The following is a 22,264-nucleotide window of genomic DNA, read 5'->3' as shown; positions in this document are numbered from 1 at the left end:
ACTGACCCCTCAGATAGAAGGATCAGCTGATTCTGGCCCAACTTCAGGGACCTAGGCAATTAGGCAAGGATACCAAAATAGTACAAGAGGAGGGGCAGGAGCTCGGTGACAGGGCTGCAGAAAGTATGGGTATCCCATTTCTAAGAATTGGTGGACAGAAGAAAGCACCATGGTGCATAAGTCCACAAAGGGTAGCGCCCCAGTTGAAAGAGTAATTGCTGAAGAGAATAAAAAGTAGCTGTGCCCTATGATGAAATTCCTTAAATGTTCCGATGGCCGCTGCACGGAGGGTATCACTGATGCCAATGTCAACATAAATGTGGGCACCAGCGATTGCCTCAGTTATAACAACTAAGATAAAATAAGGGTTGGCCCCAAACAGCTGTCCTGGGCCTATCAAGGACCAGGTTTTTTTTCTTCGTATGTGGTAACTACGCATACTTCAGATTAGCGGCTGGATGGCGAGGTGGTTGCTATCCAGCATTAGTGTTGCCACGCATAACGCATGTGACAAGTGTGTCTCAGATAACAGATCTAGCACACCGGAAAACGCGCAGAACGAGGTCCCCTTCTTGGTTAGATCAGGCCATAGCAGGTATGGAAGTGAGTGTGCCACCACTTGGGGTTATGCATTGCGATTATAAAATACACAAATTGGCCAAGCTGGTGGAGACATTGGCAGACGACACAGCGACAATTCTGGGGATCTCCCTGACCTGAGAGCTGTTGTGTTTCAGAACAGAATTGTGCTAGACATCATTCTAGCAAAGGATGGTGGGGTATGTCCCGTGATCCATTGTTGCGGTGTGTACATGCCAGATAATAGTGGAAACATAAATAAGACAGTAGGAAATATAAGGAATTGACAGACCCTGGTGGAATTTGGGAAAAATTAGGAGCATGGTTCAGCAATTGGGGGGGTCATTGTTCATAGGAGGTGATGGTAATAGGGATAGTGCACTAATAACAGTGTGCGTGCTAATAAAGGTGTGTCCCTTCTGCGGGTACTGCTAGAAAGGGACTGTAACAAGACTGCTGCATATCACCAGCCCTGCCATAAAGAAGATGTACAAGAGGAAAAAGTTACCCCAGAGACAACACTGTTACAAAGAGAGGTGTAGGTTGCCATTGAGTATCAGAGGGCGGAATGTGGAATTGCATTTTACTTTGAGTCCATTTTGGGCCTGCTAGGCCCTGTGATACTCAATGATAACAAGGCCTATTTGTTGAACAGCTCATAACCTGGATAAACTTTGTTTATTGTTCTTTTCTGTTTGCTCGGAACACATTATGATGCAAGGCTTGCTATCAAGACAGCCCTCATGAAATATCATTGCACGCTAGCTGAAGCAATATGTATGAAGAAATCTACTATCCTGTATATGTGTTGTCTCTGTTAGATGGAAAGTTCTACCTTGCAATGTGAGACACGTAGGCTATGTTTTGTAATTTCCTTACTGTATTGAACCTTACCTTATTTGGTGTGATATAAGGGATTAACAGTAATACCTTCTGCAGTGTTCGAGAAATGATGACATGCTAATGTTGAGAATTAATGAGATGCATGAACACACCTTGTGGTTTGCAGAAAAAAAAGATAATGTATGGCTTTCTTGATTTGGCTTGGCCTCTCAATCCACAGTTTCCGTGCATGTAAATAAATTGTTCTTCTTCATACTCTAAGGGTGGTTGGTCTTTGGTCTCTGTTCCTGATCTGAAGGAGGCTTCTACATATCCAAAAGCAGGAGGCCTCCGTTGCCTTGTTTCTTACTGCCAGCATCAAAGTGAGGCATAGTAGAAGATGTCTGGTACTTCTCTTATAAATGCAACAATTTTGGTCTTATCTTACTAATGAACAAATTATTCTTGCCATTCTAATTGAGAGGACTCAAGACATTATTTTTATTTCGATGTTGATCAAAGAAAATGGGCGATAAGCAACTACAGTCCTCTGATGATTTGTTAAGTTTTAGTGTAACTGAGATCGTGGCTCCTTGAGATCATACGGGAGTGAGGTGTTGTCAAGATCTTCAGCATAGAGGTCTCACAGGTGTGGAGTCAGTAGCATTGCATAGCTCTTAAATAATTCCAACAGGAATCCACTGGGTCCTGGTGGTTTGCCATTAGGCATAGAGCTAATAGCTTGTTGGTTTGCAATCTCTGATAGAGGTGCACTGTGGGAGGGAAGGATAGAAATATGACTTTGGAGGCTTTGTACTACGGTGAATTTTGCCTTTTGTTTAGGTTTTTGGATATTGTGTTTTTAATATATAAGTCAACAATACAGATAGAGGCTATGTATTTCAAGCACAGTTTAGAAGGTACGGAATGAGGGGCAGGACTTTTTGGTCTTGACAGGCGAGGCAAGGCATTCCTTTTTCTGCCTACAGGCTGCTTTAAGGGTGGTGTCACCACCAGTCTCCTCCAAAAAGAAATATAGGGACAACATGGTGAGTAAGGGATTCTATTCCACTGCTATTTTCACCAGATCACCTAATGTGAAAAAAATAAAAAAAATAAAAAAGAACTCTCTGGGTCTCTTTTACCCCTGGTAGGAACTTTGTGATGAACCAGAGGGAGTGCCACAGTTATCAAGAAGCACACAGGTACGTGAGGGAAAGGAAAGGGAAAATGTTAGTTACTGGTCTACTAGTTCTGATGTCTGTATTAAGGGAGGCTTTTATACCGTACTCCAGATATCCCCATGCTGTCATTTTTTATGGGGCGTGCGTGAGCCTCCTGTTTTTCTGTCCCCTTCATGCAGGTGCTTCACTCCTTCCCCAAAAGGCGCTTCCTACCTTGTTTGCGCACTCACTGCACTAGCCACAGCCCTTCTCAGCAGTGGCGGGTTGCAACTATGTCTCTGCCGGAATCCACCACTCTGTATCAAACCACACCTGTGACTCCTCCTCTGTCTTGCTGTTGTCTTGTAGACTCCTTGGGGCTGACTTCGGGCTTCTCTGTTGTTACCTCACATTTCAGGATTTTCTCCTCCATGTCCCCTGTCCGCATCTCTCTACCTCTCTTTCTCTGCCCTCCCTCTGTGTCGGCGTCTCCTTTCCTCTCTCTCTCTCCTCGTCACCTCCTACATCCTCCTCTCTGGGCAAATTGGCCTTCTATTCAATCCCGCTGGCCCCCTCCTCCTCCTGTTGGGAGAAGTCCTTCATTACTGTTGGTTTTTTGTTGTTGACCCAGCCCACCTCTTCTCCTCTGATTGTCCTTTCACTCCTTCTGGGCCCCGTCGTTCTTCCGGATGTCGGCGTAAAGAAGACGGACATCAGACTCATTGGCCAGGACAGGGGAAACGGGATGGGAGGGAGGATTCTTACACGCATCCAACTCCTCCGTGTGCTCTATAAACAGCATCTGCATTGGCAAGTCTCTCCAAACAGAACTATCAGGGTCTACTTGAGGAGGGGATGGCCACAGCATACAAGTCTCGGTAGTAGTCTGCAAAGGGTTTCACCATGGCCTCTGCAATGAAAACCAATTGGACTGCTGGAAGTCTAACTCTGGGGACCACACAGGATATATATTGCTTATTAGTAAGCTAATATAATAATGTACCTGATTTAACTCCCAATTTGTACACTTTGCTTAAGGAGCGGGTTGGGCTATGTGGGCCTTGTGAAACAGTTCATCTTTCAATTGGGTCCTTTGGAGGTCATGTCTTGCTGAATCCATTGATCATCTATTTTGCTTAAATGTTTTTCCAAGCCAAGACACTGTGGTCTCATGCTCCTGTGTCTGTCTGTTCTCGTCATGTATTTTCCCCTTGATGTGGGTCTTGGCCAGCTCCCTGAGAACCACATTAAAAGCCTCCCTTAGGGTACATTCAGGGATGACTGAGTCCTGGTTAAGTGTAAAGTACTCCTCTAGTATCTCTTGGAGGAGGTCTGTCAGCTCGACATCCTCCAACCACCAATTATTGAGTCTCCATATACCAGCTCGGCAGACGTCTGTAGTCAGGAGAAACAGGTAGTTGATCCTACAGTATGAAGCGTGGCAGGGGGGTACTGAGTGTAGTGCATAGCTCTGGGGGTGTCCGATGCCATACATCTATCAATCCAGTGATGTTGCCCAATGCTTCAGACTTGTGGGTCTCGTAGTTGTATCGGGGTTTCTAGTGTCCAAGGAGGAGCCCATCACTGAATTAAAGTAACCTGTATTAATGTATATCCTGTTGAAGTCTGTGTCAAGTGGGCACTAAGAGTACCTGCAATCAATGTGGGAAGGAATTTAAACACTTGCAACGTCCATGGTTCACCAGCGACGGCGACCCAATGTGATCCGCGGCTGAATGCAGAGAGGTACAATCTGTTATAATCATACTGGCCCAGAAAGGTTCAGTTGGAACCCAACAAATGAGTTTCTTTTCGAGGCCTGGATGTACAATACCTACACAAACCAACCAAAGCAGAATTCCTGCTATTTGGTAAGCAGAACAAGCAAGAAATAGTGCAAACCCGGCTCAACGACAAGTCTAGACTGGTTCGAACCCCAACTTTCACCGAATGCCACATTAGCTGGATTCACCTGGGACACCAACCTCACCCTCGGCGAACATATTGCCAAAAAGCAACGACTAGCAGCTACTGGCTTTGTCATCTGAAGAAAGTGAAACATTTTCTTTCAGAAAGTAACTTCAGACCTGTTGTTCAAGCCCTTGTACTCATCTGGATGGCAGTAATTCCCTGATCCATGGCCTCCCTGTGGCATGTCTCATCCATGCCTCAATAGTGCTCCAATTAGAAGAGTTCAACTTGCACCCCTTTAAAGCACACTATATCATAATGCAGTAACAGTCCAATAGTCAACTATCTATGTTATCACTTATTGACTGCACAGCAATCCACTGCCTTTTGACTAGCCTCACACTATCCAAAAATGTCATAGTTCAGAGCCAAGTATGTGTTTAGCCTCTCTCCTCATCTTTTACTCCTACTTGAGAAATCCATTCAAGCCACTCTGTTTCAATGGTTTGCTTTGAACGTTTGCAGAATATACCTCTCAACGCTATAGCAGAATTCACAAAAAATATAACAGGTGATTTCAGAATATTCAGGGGTGTTCCCTTGAACACTGCAGCAAAATCCACAAATAGTTCAATGTCTTGTTGGAAATGTTTCCAGAATTTCCCTGTAATAATAAAAGTGCAAAAACAACCAAACAGCTGCACCATATCTTGTCATCTTCTCTTTGACCTTTACGTTTCCTCGGAAATTTTATTTTGGAAGCATTAGTGGGAACCTTAATGCCTAGGGACCCTATGAAACTACTGACCTGATCTTTCTCCCCTGGACACCCTTGATGTGCTGCATCTCAGTTCAAAACCTACTATCACCACACGTGAAGGCCTCCGTTGCCCGCTGAGCTATTTTTTAGAGTCAAGCATACACAGAGAATAACATGGCCAAACCCAATAAAGTGCAATAAACTCAGACTCTGGGACAGGTGGTAAATTACAATTTACACCAAGTGATTGCATAGTAAGCCTGACCTGACAGCCCCAGGATATAGAGGAGGGGTCTCTAACATTATCAACACCAATGTAAAAAACGTTTTGACAGTCTGAAATGACTGTACACAGATCATACATAAAAGCCATAGCTGCAATTCCCCTGGCACAAAGGTAATAATATGAACAATGAACCTCCCCAACTGAACAATAGCTTTAAATACATTTTGAAAATGCAACCATTTTTCTCCAAACATCAGCTTGAGTTCATACACACATTTTCTACTTGAATATACGCTTCCAAATTTGAGTGTATATACACACAATAATTTAACCACCCAAAAACTTCTATATTAGTAAGATGGGCTGCGCACAGGAGACCTACTCATAGGTAGCTGGAGAGCTACTGGAAGATGACAAGCTACTCGTTGGAGAAACCTGATATAGAGAAATGCCTAACAGACAACTCCGTTTTTTTTTGTATTTATTTTTTTAACATTCCTGTCTGCATTTATCCATATTTCTTGTTGACCATTTATATGTATTTACCCATATTTATTTTGTGTTTTGGGGAAAAAATTGAGTTGTAAAGTTGTATACTTCCACATCTATTTAACAGATAAACATACACTCATACTTTAATGCCTGTTGTGTTTTAGTACATTAAGAAGCCAAATATAACATAACAATAAACCCACATATAAACATTGGCATTATATAACAAATGTTCATTGACATATGACTTTATTTAAGCACATTTAATCCTGTCTTTTTTTTTTTTAAACTTACCATGCTGCCTATCTACTCAGGTGCTGGCCTGGAATTGATGAACGATAGCATGGAAAGTCACTCAAAGTAGCCAGTTTTCTGTATTTTTCATTTTTAAAAATAAATAAATAAACACATTTTCGTGACTGTATTTATCTGTATAGTTCAATTAAAAACAGAAAACTGGAAGCCTTAATAATAATAAATGCTCTTTGCTGACCCAGCAATGCTATATGGTTCTCAAAACTGAACCGGAAAGTCAAACTTTATCAGCTGCTACTACGCACCCAAATACAGCACCACATTCTCCATAAGTCTAATGGATGCAAAAAAGGAGGTTTTGGAGTGATCTGAGAGACAGTGCTACACTGAGATGTGCTAGATGGGCTAACCAGAGTTCTTAATGTAGGCAGAGCTATCACTGTTTTTTCCAGTGATATCGGAAAAGACTGATGAAAGACTGCAGGACAATGGTTTCCTACTTCACGATCAAAATGTGTTTTTGTGACCAAGTTAGCTCTACAAATTTGTATTCTCACCAGATCTAAAAATGCAGAGGTCATTAAGACCACTCAACATTGTGACAGACTACAAACCGGTAACTTCAACATTTAATGATCAGCTCTCCTACCGCAATGAGGACAAAAACATAAATGTTCCAGAGGTACTCATAGGAGGTGGAAATCTCCATTGGCTCAAACAATCTCTCAGACTAGCTGTCAAGGGACCCAATGCTAGCCATGCACCAGGGAGCAAAGAAGCAGAGGAAAAATAATGTTAACTGGAGGTTAATTAGGTAAAGTCTCTTTCCCAAAAATTATGTGTTGAAGCACATAGCTAGTATGAAGTAGAATTTTATGCCAAGGCCTGAGGCTCGTATTATGATTCTCTGATCTTGCTTTAATATAATAGCAGCAGTCAAGAAACCACAAAGCCCAAGAGGCTTAGTGACAGACTAGGCAATGGGATAAAAAAACGTAAGCACAGTAAGCACCAATAGGATACCTATAATGAGTATAGTGTCCATACTTGACTGCGAATAGCCCTCGTTTGTTGCTGCTTGCAGTCAAGATAAGTACCCTTTTTTCCTCACATATTATAAAAAATTCAAATGTTTATTGCTTTCGACGAATAGTTGTTGTATCCCAGTTTGCTTATTCATACAATATATTGATATTTCACTGTTACCGTTCAGGATGCTGCATGTAGTCTTTTACCCTTGGTGCCTGCTCGTGCTGGACTTTTCCTCTCAGTGGGACTCGCGCCCGTCATTTCAGGACATACATAACTTGTGCATCTGTCGCCTCTCTATAACCGTCTCAGCCTGCTTGCGGCACCCTCCTTCTTTGCTGCTCCAATGCCTTTCTCCACCTCACGACTACTAAGGGGCGCGGCCTTCAGCTCCACCCTCGCTCGGCATTACTCGCTCTTCAGTCCTTGGAAGTACCGTATTTACCGGCGTATAACACGCACCTCATTTTAAGAGGAAATTTCTGGAAAAAAACCTTAAATTTATATCGGCGTATAACACGCACACATCATTTGCCCCCTATTTTCAGGGAGAAAAAGTGCGTGATATACGCCGATAAATACGGTACATGCCTCAGGGGAGTGTTCTCCTTATTTTCCCGCCTTTTTTTCTTGCAGTCTCTGACTTAACCATTTTCCTGCCAGCATTTATTTCATAGCCTGAGTGAATATGGAATTAGATAGCTCCCCTTTAATGCCAGACATGAAAGGATGGGGAAGCATTCAAACAAGAGTTAAATGAATGTATTCATACTTTTGTGGAACACGCCCTTGCAACTTCTATGGATAAAATGTCTAAGAACATTGAAAGCTCTGTGATGAATATGATGTCCAAGACACTGTTGGCCCATTCTGTGGGGGAAGGCAGAAAACGTAAATTGCTATCCTTACCTACCAAAAAGAAAAACATTCCTAATAATGATGGCGCAAAGCTGAACAGTGAGGTTTCCTCACACCAGACCGAGGACTTAGTTCCTCCCAGGCTTTCGACTAGGGAGGAGAATAACAACAAGACATATTCTAAATGTAAATTTAAATCCAAACATATTATTGAGGTGCCTAAACAAATAATTATCTAAAAAATCTTGGACACTGATGATGATATCGGCGATTTGGATGACAATACCGATAATACTTGGGGCAACGATTAAACTGCTTCCCCTCCTCCAAAGAAAGCCAAATGTCTTCCCTCCACTTCAGACTCTCTTCTTTCTAATACCATCCTTGACTCTGAGGGGGGCTCCTGTGTTCAACCCATCCCTCATTCATCATCCTAACTCTACAGAATAGTTTCCATCTGCCCATGTTGGGGATTATACTTCTTCTAGGCTTCACTTACCCTTAGATAAACAAACAAGAGCAAAGTTGAAGTCAGAGAGCCCTAGGCCTTCCCTGGCTTCTAATATCCTGGCTACTCCTTCTATCAATCAGTCTTTACTTACTTTCATTTCTAAATTTGGAAAAGACCCTTGTGAGGGAGTCTATAAAGCCTGGTCTACCTGCCAGGATAAATTACTTGATTTAGTGGGCTCCCGGCATGTATACTTGACATGGCAGAAGCAGCCAGATCGGAAAACTAAGCTATCAATCCTCTGGACCTTTGGTTCGGACTACAAAGAGCTTTTTGCTTACTCTGGAATGGCAATGCGACTATTACCCACAAACGTAGAAAAGGTTTACAATTAAAATTGGATCCAAAACTAGCAAACCTAGCAGCACTTGATCCTGGTATCAAAGCAGATGGTCTGCTTTTTGGAAACTTGTTCATAAAAGACCTTAGCCGCTACAGCACAATTTTCTTGTCTACTGATAAGGCTCAACAGTCTTTAAAGAAAGTTTTCTCTCAGAGTGATTTTGCACAGGGCGGTAGAGGCAGGAGCTGCTTTACCAGCCATTCATACTGCAACCAGGGAACCAGAGGGTCCTTCAACACAACACAAACTACAACTTCCACGACTACAAACCTCAGCTCTACCCACAAAGAGACAGAGGATATCGAGGCCGTGGGCAAAGAAATTTCAAAGCCAACAATCCACAAGGTAAGCCTTTTTCTGTCCCTCCTCCCATAGGAGGTTGTCTTCAATTCTTACAAACAAAACGACAAATTCTTACAGCAGATCCTTCAGTATTTGTCAGGATCAAGGCTGTGCGTGGTCCAGGTCACACCTGAAGGTCCGCTGCGCGGATTTGCGGCACTTTATGTGCACCACTGGTCATCCCCGCTTGTTCCAAGAATGGCCAGCAGCGTTGTTTGCCATGTGGTAAAGCTCACTAGCTGCAGGTTCAGGCCATTAGTGGTCAAGATGCACTTATCAGTGCTATTCAAGGAAGGGACTACATTTCCCATGTTTTTAGAGGCAGCGGCCATCTTGGGGTGTGGCTGGCCTATAATGCCCAGCCACACCCAACTTCGTGGCTCACTATTTTGGAGACTTCTATGCAGTCAGACCTCAAGGGGGCCTTCCTCTTCAGCAGAGGAGAATACCTTCCAAACGGATTGGCAGTAACTCGAAGGTTCCCTTTTTCTATTGGTGAATTTTGGTGAATTCAGACACGAGTAGGTCATTACTCGTGGCGGTAAGGTCTTGAGGAGCCCGACCCACATGGGAGTTGTTTCTTTCATTCAGAGAAATAACGCGCATTTTGGCTTAGCGCTTTAGTTCGGAGGAAGAACGCGTATTTGGCATAGCGCTTTCATTCAGAGGAATAACGCGCATTCGGCATAGCGCTTTCATTCAGAGGAATAACGGACATTTGGCATAACGCTTTCATTCAGAGGAATAACGCGCATTCGGCATAGCACTCTGGTTCAAAGGAGAAGAAGCGCTTTAAATGAACAGGAGTATCATTGTGGAAATATTCCAAAGATAAGCAGAACACAATTTCAATGTTTTCAGAAGCATGATATGTGAGATACATATTAAGGTGTTCTATTCTATGTGAAATGTACATTAAGAGTTTACAAATTTCAATACTGAGATCTAACGAAGTAAGTTTAATCAATGCATAATGTTTCCATGCTTGATTTTCAAGAGTTTCCTTATTTTAAGGCTCTTGTCTTCTCAGGGTTCGGAGGTCTCAGATCATTCTTGTTTCATGATTCAAAAGAGGGGCGATGCCCAATCCAAGAAGAGTTTTAGTCTGATGTTACAGAGATGCATGTATTCAAGAACATCTATTGGAGAGTTAGATTGTTATGAATGAGTACATGCATATTTGTTCTAACTTTTTCCTTTCAGATCTCTCTCCCAGCTGTTCCCTACCCTAATTCCCATCCCTTCGCCTGGCTTCATCATAACTCTGTGATATTAAAGCTTTCTGAGTTGGTGACGCCGGGAGGTGGACCTTCTTGTTCGGCAGCGTGCAGATCCCGAGGAAAAGACATTGTGACAGTATTGAACACAATACAGGGTTATCTAATAGAGTTCTTCTCTCCCCCCTACTAAAATCCTCCAAGGTTTTCGTCAGACATAGTCAATTTTATCTCCCTAGAAATTCAGTCTCTCTTACAAAAGAAAGCAATCAAGTTGTCTCCTCCAGATCCTACAGGTTTCTTCAGTTCCCTATTTCTAGTCCAGAAGAAAAACAAAAAGATGAGACCGGAGATCAATCTCAAGTTCTTCAATCAGTTTGTAATCTACCACCATTTGAAAATGGAAACTATAATACATCTCAGAGACATTTTACTACAATCAAATTGTTTAGTAAGACTAGATTTACAGATGCCTACCTCAGAATTCCGATTCATCTCACAGAACATTCCTCCAATTTCAGTGGCAGGGCAAAACCTATTAGTTTTCTTCCCTTCCCTCTCTCTTCAGCTCCTTGGTGCTTTACCAAGGTAATGAAACCAGTTGTGGCACATCTCAGATCTCTAGGCATCAGATTGATAATCTACTTGAACGATATTTTTCTAATGAGTCAAAACATTCAAATACTTTATCCCCATCATCACCTCATATGTTCTTTTCTTTCAAAACTCAGCTTTGTAGTAAACACAGACAAATCAATCATTACTCCCACTAAACAAATGAAGTTTTCTAGCAAATTCTTCTACCGCTTCTCTTCACCTTCCCCTTTCAAAGGTAAAATTAAACAAAAAAGACATTCTTCACACTGTCCTCAGCGATCAAATTTCTCTTAGAGCCCTGGCAAGGATTGTAGGACTTCTTTCTTCTTCCATTCAAGCCATCTTTCTAAGCTCTCTACTTTATCGGGCCCTGCAACGTCTAAAAATTCTCCACTTGCGCAAAGGTCTCACCTATTCTGATCTTATAAACTTGGAAGCAGAGTCCGGTGGATAGACAATTTAGATGCCTGAAACAGCAGGACCATCTTCACCTCAGCTCCCGATCTTGTATTAGAATCAGATTCAAGCCGGACGGGCTGGCATTTGATGTGGCCATGTGGCGCACGATGTTGACCAATATCGACGGAGGTACACAGTCCATCGAGGAGTCCAAATTGCATATCAATTGTTTAGAGATGCTTGCAGGCTCCTTTGCGATCAAAAGCCTTGCAAAAGACAAAGTGCAATGTTCTATCCTCCTCAGCATGGACAATGTCTCTGCTGTACGTTACATCAATCACCTAGGTGGCACCAGATCAAAGCCTCCAGTCGAATGGGCAAGAGTTTATAGGAATTCTGTCTCACCAACAAAATTTATCTCCGAGCAGAATATCTTCCAGGCACTTTAAATTCGATTCCAGATAGGCACTCCCGTCATCCGCGGGACTCCAGTAATTGGAAACTCCATGCCTCAGTGTTCCAGAATCTGATGAACAAATGGGGCCCCTTAAACACCAAACTGTTTGCATCCTGTCAAAATTCTCAATTACCTCTTCAGCTGACACCCACATCCTCTGGCATTAGCAACAGGTGCTTTTCTACAGGATTAGTCTTTGTCAGTCTCTATGCTTTTCCTTCCTTTATCATGATCAACAGAGTGCTGGCTCAAGTCAGACGCCAAAAAGCCACCGTAATTATAGTGGTCCCCTTCTGGCGATCACAGGTTTGGTTTCCTCCTCTCCTCAAATTAAGAGACTTCTCAGTCCTTCTTCCATCTTTTCCTTCCCTTCTCCTATTTTCATCAGGATTTTCCCACAACTTGATAATCAACAGTTCCCTCTCATTCTCAGCCAGGAACATAACGGGCCTTCCCAACATGGCATCCTCATTTTGTCAGAGGCTTCAGAATTCATTATTAACGCTTGGGCCCCCAGGAACAACCAAGGCTTACAAATCGGCTGCTGTGTGGGAAAACGTATTGATCACTTTCAGCTAATGTGACAATGATCATTAATTTCCTAGAAGCGGGTAACTCATACAGGACCATCGACTTATACAGATCTGCAATTTCTGTAAATCATCCTTATAATCAATGGCAAACCTGTTGGAGAACATCCATTAATCTGCTGACTTATGAAGAGAGTAAAATTTTCCAAACCTCCTAATCCAAACTGTACAAAATTATGGGATGTGACCGTAGTATTGAATTCATTTATTTCCTGGCCTGACAATGCAGAGTTTTCTTTAAAAATACTTTCAGCAAAACATATTACTGTGTTTTTCCTCATTTCTATTCTATCAAACACTTGTCAGATGTAAAAGCTTTGGATGCGTCTTCTCGTCAATATACTCCCAAGGGAGTCCTGTTCTATGTTAGCAAATGCACAAAAACAAACTTTCTTTATCCTTACTTTCCAAATAAACCCAAACTTTCTGTTAGATTATTTCTAAAAAAAAAATATGAAAAGCACTGTTGATCTCAGAACATCCTCTCATCAACCAACTCCTCATTTCTTTTCGCAAACTACATAAGCCTGTATCTCCCGCTACTCTGCCTGGTTGGGTCAGATGGGTTATATCCTTAGCTGGCACTGATATTTCTGTTTTCGGAGCTCATTCTTCCAGGGGTGCCATGGCCTAAAAAGCTTTTTGGGGGGTTCCATACTAAAGGACATTCTGAGATTGTCCGATTGGTCCAACAATAATGTTTTTAGAACGTTTTACTGTAAACTTGTTCAAACTGCAACTTCTATTGTAATTAATATGCTTTAAACTAGCTTAATAGGAGCCTCCCGTCTTGACATAAAATGTTGATTTTCCTAGTAAATTATGAAGTAAGTCTTAATTTTATTAAAGACACATGAGCTAGCCCCTTGCACGTGATTAGATAGTCCTTTTTGTCTACTTCAACTCCCTGCTCCTTTCCTCAGATTTGTTCTTCCACTAGAGCATTTCTTCTTTACATCATTTTTGACTGGATGAGTTGTGTCCTTCTACTGCTGGTGTAAGTGGATGTTTTTATTTTTCCTTCAGCACTCTAAAAGAGTGAATTTCTTTGGTTGTCTCTCTTCCTTGTCCACACTTTATTATTTATTATTATTTATGCAAGGGTCCCGCAATTGCACACTGCTACCGTGTTGTTTCAGCATCAACTTCACTCATGATCCCCCAATTTACATAAATTTTGCAAGCCAGCCAGATGCTACTGGGGCCCTCTTTTGTCTCCATTTGCGCAGTATCCTGCGCATAGTTTTTATTTTATTTTTTATTTACTATTCTGAACTGTCACTCTGTCATCTTGGAGTGGGAAATGTAGATTTTCCTAGTAAACTATGATGGAAGTCTTCATTTTTTTAAAGACATGAAGGCGAGTATTAGGCTTCTCTAATTTTGCCTTAATTAAATAGCAGCAGTCCAGAAAACAACAATTCCCATGCGGCTAAGCAACAAACGGCCAATGGGAATGAAAACTGTATAGCAATAAACACCAGTCATAGACCTGCACATAATATAAATCACAGTACTTGACTGCGACCAGCCCTCTTTTCTTGTGCGAGTAGTTCATAAGTATGAGAGAACATAGGAAAAAAAGGCAAAACTACAGCAACTGCCAGAATCAATGAAAAACGTTTGTGACAAAAGTTAATCCATGAACAACATGAAGAAGAAATCTGCACTTCTGGAAGAAAACCATGCTGGGACTGAGAGGAATCCACAGTAGCAGTCGAAACCTCCATCTGAATTGTACAGTTCCTAGGAAGAAGACGGTGGCTGGTTTGAAGACGCTGTCAGGGTGGGAAAAGAACAACAACAATTACTGAGAGTTGTACTCACCTCCGTGTCTTTAATACAATTAAGACTTTCCGTCATAGTTTACTAGGAAAATCTACATTTTATGTCAAGACTGGAGGCTCCTATCATGCTTTTTTAAAGCATACTAATCACTACAGAAGTTGCTTATGAATTGGTTTACAGTAAAATGTGCTAAAAACATCATCACTGGACCAATAGGCTGATCTCAGAATGTCTTCAGGTCTGGAAGCCACCCAGAAAGCCTTAGAGACCATGGCCATGGTAGCAGAAGAAACAGATTTGTGAGGTTTGCGGAAAGAGATCAGAAGTTGTGAATGAGAGGACATTCTTAGATTGGTTGTGTGCTCTTCATAAATTTTAAGGAATTGACCCACCCAAATTTCAGGTTGATTAGGAAAGTTAGGATAGGGCACAGACACCAACTTGACCAAAGAGACCGAGCGGAGCTGTATGCCTTTCTAGTACCTGGAGCCCAGACTTTGTTAATGAAGTTTGAAGCTTCTGTCAATATAAAAGATAGCAGAGTGGTCTGACCTGACACCTTCCACGCTGAAAGGATGAGAGATTTGTTGAGGACTAAGTTGTGGGGATGACCTAAAGGGTCCAGGCGGGGGGAAGGAAATGGTGGAAGCAGGACTGGGAAGTTGATTGATAGTTCTAGAAGAGGCGGGAACCACACTTGTGATTGCCAGAAAGGCACTGCTATCGCCATTGTGGCCTTTTGGCATTTGACCTGGACAAGAGTTATGGTGATCATGAGAAAAGTAGGGAAGGCATAATTGACTGATGTGGACCAGTCCTGCAGGAAAGCATCTGTGGCTAGGGCCAGGGGGTCTGGACACCAGCTAAAGAACCGTGGCAATTGGGAATTCAAGCAAAGAGGTTGATGGAAAAGGGACCCCATTTGTTGAGGAGAGACTAAAATGCCGAGAGATGAAGTTTCCAGTTGCTGAAATCCCTGAGAAAACGGGAATGCCAACCTGTGGTCGCATTGAGTCTGCCTGGCAGACACTCCGCTGTAAGAGAGATCCTCTTGTGGAGACAAAACTCCCATAGACTTTTTGCAAGATCCACCAAAGGTTTTGATCCGGTACCTCCTAAATGGTTGATGTAACAGACAGCCGAAACATTGCCCATACGGAGGAGAATAAACCACTGTATTTTGTATCTTGCCAGGCTTTTGATTGTAAAGGAGCCCGCAAGCATCTCTAAACAATTGATATGCAATTTGGACTCCTAAATGGACCAAGTACCTCCAGTTGAGATTGGACCACAAAGGGCGCTGCAGCACGTTAGGCTTGCATCTGATTCTAACACAAGATCTGGGGCTGATGCAAAGATAGTCCTGCTGTTCCAGGCATCTAAATGGTCTATCCACCACTGAAGTTCTGAACGAGACTTTGGCCAACATCGGAATACCTTTTCTGAGATGACAAATGTTTAGGCGCTGAATGGCTCGATAATGAAGGGCACCGGGGAAGATAGCCTGAATGGATGAAGAAACAAGGCCTACTATCCTGGCTAGCGATCTGAGAGAGATTTGTATATTGTGAAGAGTTCGAAGAATTTCTGTTTTGATAGTTTTTACTTTTTGATGTGGAAGATGAAGGGCACTCTTCAATAAAAGCAAATTGACTTCCTCGGAAATTAAGGTGGGCGCGTCCGAGGAGAAATGAGGTGGAGGAGGAAAGACCATCTGAAAGAGGGCTGCATAAAACTCTATGGGATAACCCTGTTTCGTATTTAGAACCCACGGGTTTACAGTTATTTTCCATTTTGGTAAAAATAATTGAAGATGGCCCCCTATAGGAGGAAGACCAGAAAGGGGACTTACCTTGTTGGATACTGTTCAGGGATGTGGAATTCCTATCGCCCGACGCCCGGGACATCTTGTTTGGGGTCAAGGGCAACAAGTTTTTATGTTTACTTTGTCCTTGGGACAACTAGGCCCAACCCCCTGCAGCACAAACCCTTTGGCTGCCTGTTTATAGAGAGTTGAACTCTCTGCAGTTGAGGTAATGTGTTTCCAAAAGATAATGCTGTTCGAACTTGTATTTATGGTTCATTATTTGAAAGCCTTCATTATTAGGGTGCGTGCTGTAAATAAAGGTTTTAAGGTCACACTTCACTACTGACGTTGTTCCAGTACAAAACAAAAAAACATGTACACACATGTTTGAAAAGTTTAGGCTAAGAGGCTAAGTATAATGCTCCCAGAATGCTCTCTGATTATATGCAAATGAAGTGTCATTTAGTAAAATGTGTTGATGCATGCTAGTATTTCCCAAAAATATTTCTAATGGAAAATCAGTGTAACCATTTTCAACACGATTATGGGAAGCATGAAAATAAACAAACACTGACAAAGCCAACTGATCTGACATATTTTTATAAGTCTTTTAGTTTCATCAATGCGTGTCTTGTTTTGACATGGCTTTTGTAACACTTTATTGTTGTGGGAGCTACCAGGCCCTCAACATTGTAACAAACATTGGCAAAACCCCCCCAAAAAAGTTTTTGAACTCTTAAAGCACACGTTGCCACCAGCGGCATAACAAAGGCCCCGCAGCCGCCCTCCAGGGGGCCCCGTCAGCACAGCACCTGCCCTGAGTGAGTCTGGAGAGGGGGCTCCTCCATGTTCTTTGCAAAGGGGCACCCTCCAGTTTCGTTACGTCACTGATTGCCACTGTAGTTCCTGACACTGAACAAAACTACTTTGTGTGGCAATATGCTCCATGTGGAAGAGCAGAATGCGTTCACTCACAGTAAGGCCAGCCAAAAGAGAGAGAAATAGAAGTTTAATAAAAACAAAATGTCTTTGTTAACAACAGACCTAATTAGGGATCAAGACCCACATGTAGGTAGCTTTTTGCATGTCGCAAACAGCGACTTTCGCTGTTTGCGACGTGCAAAAAGCACATTGCGATGCACAAACCCAGTTTTGCGATTCAGTAACCTGGTTACCGAATCACAAAACGGGTTTGCGACTCGCAATTAGTAAGGGGTGTTCCCTTCCTAATTGCAACTCGCAGTGCAATGTAGGATTGTTTTGCGAACCCGGGCGCAAACCAATCGCAGTTTGCACCCATTTCAAATGGGTGCTAACACTTTCGCAAAAGGGAAGGGATCCCCATGGGACCCCTTTCCCATTGTGAATGTCACTGTAAACATTTTTTCAGAGCAAGCAGTGGTCCTGTGGACCACTGCCTGCTCTGAAAAAATGAAACAAAAACGTTTTTGTTATGCATCTCGTTTTCCTTTAAGGAAAACGGGCTGCATTACAAAAAAAACTGCTTTATTGAAAAGCAGTCACAGACATGGTGGTCTGCTGTCTCCAGCAGGCCACCATTCGTGAGGGGGTCGCAAATTGCGACCCACCTCATGATTATTCATGATGTGGGCATTTGCGAAGCCCTTGCGAATCACAGATGGTGTCAAAGACACCATCCTACATTCGGATTTGCAATTTGCAGGTCACAAATCTGAACCTACCTACTTGTGGCCCCAAATTCTTAAAGAAAGTCACAAAAGTGCACCCATGGTATATGTCGTACCCCTATAAAATATTTGTGAACTGTATTTTAGCGTGGGTAAATACGATGTGTAGATTTGCTCATGTGAAAATCTATTGAGCATTTGCAAGTTCATTTTCCCTCCAGCCACTTTCTTCCCAACCCTGGAAGAAGTTCTAATTCTGCCATTGTCAGGAGTAAATGTCCAACCTTTCTTATTATGGGAAAATATTAGAGAGAAGCTGGTAAAAATCTTTAAAACATGCAGGTTAGTAGGTTTGCAGACTCAAAGGCATTCCAGCCCTGGAACTATTGCTTACTGCTTCCTCCAGCCCCAGTATGCAGATCTGCAGAAAGGTGGTAAAATAAGGAAATTGCTACAGTAGGGATTGAAACTCCAAGTATTCAAGCCCTACTATGGTAGTAGCCCTGGCATAATCAGAGAGGCTATTAATTGCTGCCATAATTTGTCGCCACACTACATGGCACCAAAGGGACAAGTAGATCTTTTTACAGGACAAGTAGATTTGAGAAGCAACCTGTCCCCTGGACAAGTAGATATTTTAATAAATTCCACACCTCTGCTGTTCCTCGTTCTCGCCTTTGATAAACTGGCCCTTTGAAAGTAGAATTGTGGGTTGTATTTCTGCACACCATATGTAGAGTTGAAGGAGCCTCTGGATCCTTGGGACGAAGGGAACGCAGGTAAAGTGGCTCCTGCCTCTACTGGCCATGCAAAAACCTGCTGGTTGAAAACCTTCTTGAGGGAATGTTGAGCTTTATCAATAGAGGAGAAAGTAGTGACATATCTGCTCAGATCCCTAATGAAGGCGTCTCCGAATAGCAGTCCATCTGCCTTAATACCATGATTGAGAGTTGCCAAATTTGCCAGCGTAGGTTCTAGCTTTAATAAGTCCTTTTCTCCTCTCGGGAGTAATGGCTGTGTTAGCATTTCCCAGAAGGCAGAACCCTCTCTGTATCCACAGAGAGAGTTCTAAAGGATCAATGTCTGAATTTTCCAGTCTGGCTGACTCCGCCATGTGGAAAATGCAGGCCAAACGACCCACTAAGTCCAATAATTTGTCCTGGCAGGTCGACCAGGCTTTGTCTATGCCTTTACAGGGATCTTTATTGAATTTAGAAAAGAAGGTAAGGACAGGTTTGTCTATGGAGGGAGTGGATGTGATACTGGAGGATAAAGAAGGTCTAGGGCATTCAGATTTTCATTTGGCCCTTGTCAGCTTATCTAGCGGTTGTCTCAATCTGGAGGATATGTAATCATCAACATGAGAAGTAGGGAACCATTCCGTTGAGTTAGGATATTGCAAAAGGAAGGGGTGGAACATAGGAGTCCCTTCCAGTCTAAGATAGTTTTGGCAACAAAAGGGTTAGGAGAAGAAAGTGACAATTTAGGTTTCTTGGGAGGAGGGGAAGAAGGGTCATTAGTGCCCAAATTAGCTAAGGCGTCATCAACATTACCCATGTCATCATAAGTATCGAAGATGTGTGAAATAACAATTTGTTTTATCACGCTCTCCAAGTGTTTTGTTTTAGATTTGCATTCAGAGTGGGTAATAGAAGGATTCCCCTTAATAGAAGAGGTCTGGGAAGATCCAAGTCCTAAATCTGGGGTTTTTCACTAGTCATTGAAGCACAAGAAGAGATTACTTTAACTTGTGACTTATTAAATGACATAGCAGTGAGTTTACGTTTTCTGCTATCCACCGCAGAATGGGCCAGTAATGATTTTGCCATCATACTCATGACAGAGCTTTCCAGGTTTTTTGCCATTTTATCCATTGAGGCTGCGGCGACCTGTTCAACAGAGTTATGAATAAAGTAACTTAAATCGTTTTTGAAAATTTCACCCTTTTCATTCATTTCTTCCATTTCGGGTCAGCTTTACGAGGACTCTACTCTGAAGTCCTTTGCCGAACTCATAAGGACTGCAGGGATTCAAGCTGGCGCCTTCATCACATACTGCACGATTAAACACCTGTTGGGAGCCACATGGGAGCGGGGCAATGCTGAGCCGCAAGAATCGCAATTGCTCACATTATTTCATCACTCGGAAACACAAGAGGCGCAGTTTCTAGATTATGGGGGTCATTCTAAGTTTGGCGGGCGGCAGTTGCCGCCCGCCAAACGGGAACCGCCAATTGGCCGCTCTGCGGTCAGAAGACCGCTGGGGCCATTCAGACTTTCCCGCCGGGCCGGCGGGCGCCCGCCAAGGGAGCGCCCGCCGGCCCAGCGGGAAAGGGCCTGCAACACTGAAGCCGGCTCCGAATGGAGCCGGCGGTGTTGCAGGTGTGCGACGGGTCGCGCTTTTCACTGTCTGCTATGCAGACAGTGAAAAGCATGCTGGGGCCCTGTGAGGGGGCCCCTGCACTGCCCATGACAGTGGCATGGGCAGTGCAGGGGCCCCAGGACACCCGTTCCCGCCATCCTGTTCCTGGCGGTGAAAACCGCCAGAAACAGGCTGGCGGGAAGGGGGTCGGAATCCCCATGGCGGCGCTGCTTGCAGCGCCGCCATGGAGGATTCTCCCAGCCGGGGCTAATCTGGCGGGAAACCGCCGGACCCGGTTTTCTGACCGCGGCTTTACAGCCGTGGTCGGAATGGGCACTGAAGCACCGCCAGCCTGTTGGCGGTGCTTCCGTTGCCCGCGGCCCTGGCGGTCATTGAGGGCCTATATCTGTTACTGTTAGATTGGATCTGCCCCGAAATGATGCGCGCCAACGCTAGATGGGACAAGGTGCTTCCCACTCCTTTATCTCAAAGTGCCTGGACAGCAGCGCTCTCCACTATCAAAAGTATTTATCAAAATACCAGTCTTTGATATACCCAGTTCAATTACATACATCACTCCTATCTTTCTCCAGCCCGCATCAAACGTATGTTCCCAAGCTCGGATCCGACATGCCCTAGGTGCGCACAACCAGCAGCAGATTTCTACCACATGGTATGGACCTGTCCCCCTCTGGCTGTGACACGGCAGCGAATCACAGACACCGTAGCCGAGGTCACAAACTGTACACTACCTATGACACCAGAATCATGCTTGCTCGGTCTGCGCCGGCGCAGCAAGGTGGATAAGCAAATACACAGGTTTACTGACTTGGCCTTCACGTTGTTTAAGCGCTTAATAGCGACCCATTGGAAGGCCCCACACACACCGGGTTACAGTTACTGGTTGCGTGACCTGATACCAAGCTCGCAAGCAGAAGCGTGTACACTACGTCAGCTCCAGCGCCGGGGACTAGCTCAGGGCGGTTCTGACATATGGGACGCCTTCAGCGTTACTATGGAGGCCAAAAATGATATACACCCACCTTAAATTGTGGGCACAACACATCGCATTGGACAACTGAAAGACTTCCTTCTACCCATAGGTTAACTACACCCTGGAGAGGCCTGAACGCAGATCTTGTCTGGCGCTCCGCGGGGAGCACATGGGGCGGCCAAGCGAGTGGTCCACTATGCACGCATGTGGGTCCCATGTATACGACATGGGCCAGACCGAATACTGGGCAAAACCTATCTGACACATTTTCCTCCTTTGAACTTGAGAGCTACACATCAAAGCACTGGTGTATACCCAAGGTGTGGGGGCATGTGTGGATACATATATATATGTAATCACATTTACATACTCCTTAACCAGAGTGGGTTCAAAACCGGACACCATCCCTACAACACAACTCTAATGACTGTTATCGAAATGACACAATTCTCTTGATACAAAACCACAACACGCTCCCATGTCTACTGTATAGTATTGTCTGTACATATGAGTAGTATGCCTATGTATGCTCAGGTCCGACCACTCTGTGGCCGATTGTATTTGCGACACCCCAGAATGTTCAATAAAAAGAATTGAAAAAAAAAATCATTCATTTCTTCCATGAGGGGATAGCTGTCAATTTCCGTCTTAAAATAATTAATTGTGTGTAATCTGGGAAGGAAGGGGTTAAAACAAAGGAGAAGGAAAAAATTATGAGAACACGATCAAGGTGTGATCACCCTTGCTGAGGCCGAGAGAAGGCTTGAGGGTGGAGATTTAGGTCGCTCACTTTATGATGTAAAACGATGAGCAGGGCTGGAGGCAGGAAGTGTTGGTCGGATGAGAAAGCAAGCAACTGCACGAGAGACACGTATGAGCGAGCATCTCTTGGAAAGGAGAGGAGATGTGATGCAGCTGACAGCGGCCATAACGGTCTGGCACAGTTACATGAGGTAATGAGAAGCGACCGTTAAAGCCACTGACCAAGCGCGAGCTAAGGAAGCACTCAGAATGCATTTGAGGGGCACTTCAGTAGAGCGGTAACACGCTTATAGAGCAAACTCAATACAAATACGATAAAGCCAATTAAGCAAACCACGTGTAATATGAATTA

General features: G+C 43.6%; 1 protein-coding gene across 2 annotated transcripts in view; it reads right to left on the bottom strand.

Moving 5' to 3' along the window:
* KBTBD3 (kelch repeat and BTB domain containing 3) overlaps positions 1-22,264 on the bottom strand; it is a 133,102-nt gene that overhangs the window by 103,868 nt on the left and 6,970 nt on the right. The window lies entirely within an intron of this gene.

Source organism: Pleurodeles waltl, chromosome 8, assembly GCF_031143425.1.
Source record: "Pleurodeles waltl isolate 20211129_DDA chromosome 8, aPleWal1.hap1.20221129, whole genome shotgun sequence".
NCBI classification, from domain to species: Eukaryota; Metazoa; Chordata; class Amphibia; order Caudata; family Salamandridae; genus Pleurodeles; species Pleurodeles waltl.
This window is presented reverse-complemented; position numbering and strand designations above follow the sequence as displayed.